At 45.7% G+C, this 2,061-nt stretch overlaps 1 protein-coding gene across 1 annotated transcript in view; it reads left to right on the top strand.

Annotated features, from left to right (window-relative positions):
- Positions 1–22: 22 nt before the first annotated feature.
- Brd4 (bromodomain containing 4) overlaps positions 23–2,061 on the top strand; it is a 114,143-nt gene continuing 112,104 nt past the window's right edge. The window contains 1 exon segment of the mRNA XM_029562017.1: positions 23–111. The gene's annotated coding sequence lies outside the window, so the exon portion shown is untranslated.

Here is a 2,061-nt window from a genome sequence, read left to right as displayed (position 1 = left end):
GGCGGGGGGGCGGGCTAAGCGACCGGCACTTCCTGCCGCCGCCATTTTGTCAAGTGAGGAGGAGGAGAAGGAAGCGGCTGCCCGGGGATCTGCGGTGCGCGCCCGACCCGGGTGAGTCTGGGCCCAGGATGGTGGCCGCGGGTAGCGCCGGATCCATTGGCTGCGAGTCCGTGTCGGAGCGGCCTGGGCCACGCTTGGGCGCCGGGCTCGTGCGCTCTGCCCTTCCGCCACCTGGTTCCTTCTGCAGGCAGTGGGGCAGCGAGCTCCTGCTTCCATCGGTTCACCTACCGGTTATCCCTGAAGCTCTGCCTAGGATCCAGGTCCTGGCCTGAGGGTGGGGGCTGCCGTAGGACGCTTGTCGGGAAGCCGGACCTAGGGGACAGAAGGGGTGACCGGCGGAGCCTTCTTGACCCACCCACTCGCAGCCTGGAAGCCCCCTCTTTGGATGCTTTGTTTTGCCGGGTCTGTGCTCACTGGCGTCGGTGCAGCAAGCCCCTTTCTTTTGCGGTGTTGTGTGTGTCGGTTTAGGGTGGGGATGTGGGGGAGTTGTGATTCAGCGAAATAAAATGACACCCCCACCCCATCCCACCCCCCGCGCTGTGCGCGCACACTCACGGAAATAGCACAACTTCACCGTGATGCCCCCAAGGCCGGGCCTTAGTTGGAGATGGGAAAACCCACTTTTGTGTAGTGGACTGTGTGAATACTTAGGCACAAGCCAGTGGTTGAGTCATGTGCTTCTGCCGAGAGTCTGATCTCCCTTTTACCAAGACAAGACTTTTCTTTTTAACTTGTTGTTTACTTGTTTTATGCTTTGTGCAGCCTGGTGAGATTTATCTTCTCGGTCCTTGGATTCACTTCCATATGTGTGTGTTATGTTGGGTGCCAGTGACCTCTTAGAGACTGCTTCGTGAGAATTGAAATTGTATTTGCTTACCTTCGAAGGAACACTACTAGTCCTTGGTCACACAGATAAAAGGCAGTGTACCTCTAAGCCTGTGTGCCAGTGGTTGGGAAATTTTTATGAATGGAGCTGTCAAGTTTTCTAAATTGTTAATCTGTGGACTTGGTAGACTTTGGAAGTTGTAAAGAAAGTGATGCTCAAAAGTCAAAAGGATTTATGAATGTTTTTAGTTTCCAGAAGGCTTTGGATGGCACAATCTGTTTTCTGACCTTGCCAATAATTTATATTCATTTGGATAGGGATTATCTTTGCACTGAAGGCATTTGTAGATAACCAACCCTTTTCTTTCAAAAGCTTCCATCAGGGAGGATGGAAGATATGCATGTGAAATAGATAACATTGATCAGATCTAGAAGGAAAAGTCTGATCTAGTACAAAATATCTTGCTACCCTTTGGTAGGCAACAGAGTATCTAAAGACTAAAGCTGGAGTCTCTTAAAATGGTCCATACCTGGAAACCCACCCCTTTCTATCTTGCTAGTATTCTGCACATGCAAATTACTAAATGTAAGAATGCCTGTTGATGAAAGCTAGTATGCAAAAGTGTCATGGAATAGTTTGGATATTTTGAATATCTGTATGTCTTGTTTGGAGGGCAGCAAGGAAAAAATTGTAGCCAAAACTTGCAGGAGAATCTTAGGCCATTTAGTAAAATTTCCACTAAATTATTGAATTGTTTAAAGGAATTTAGACTTTGTTTCCAAAAGTTGTCTTTTGGAGCCAGTTTTTGTGATCTTTGAACTAACTCACACTTGCTTTTAGAGGTGGGCGAGAATGCTGTATTTTCAAGTTACATAATTCAGGTTACTGAATGACTTGAGTTACAAATTCTATACATTGGAGGTTTTTAATACTTTTTTTTTTTTTTTTGTCTTTTTGAGACAGACCCAAAAGTTGTCTTTTGGAGCCAGTTTTTGTGATCTTTGAACTAACTCACACTTGCTTTTAGAGGTGGGCGAGAATGCTGTATTTTCAAGTTACATAATTCAGGTTACTGAATGACTTGAGTTACAAATTCTATACATTGGAGGTTTTTAATACTTTTTTTTTTTTTTTTGTCTTTTTGAGACAGACAATGCTGTATTTTCAAGTTACAT

This window comes from Nannospalax galili, unplaced genomic scaffold, assembly GCF_000622305.1.
Source record: "Nannospalax galili isolate Female #2095 unplaced genomic scaffold, S.galili_v1.0 scaffold2094, whole genome shotgun sequence".
NCBI lineage: Eukaryota > Metazoa > Chordata > Mammalia > Rodentia > Spalacidae > Nannospalax > Nannospalax galili.
Note: the sequence above shows the minus strand (reverse complement) of the source record. Positions and strands in the feature narration are given on the sequence as shown.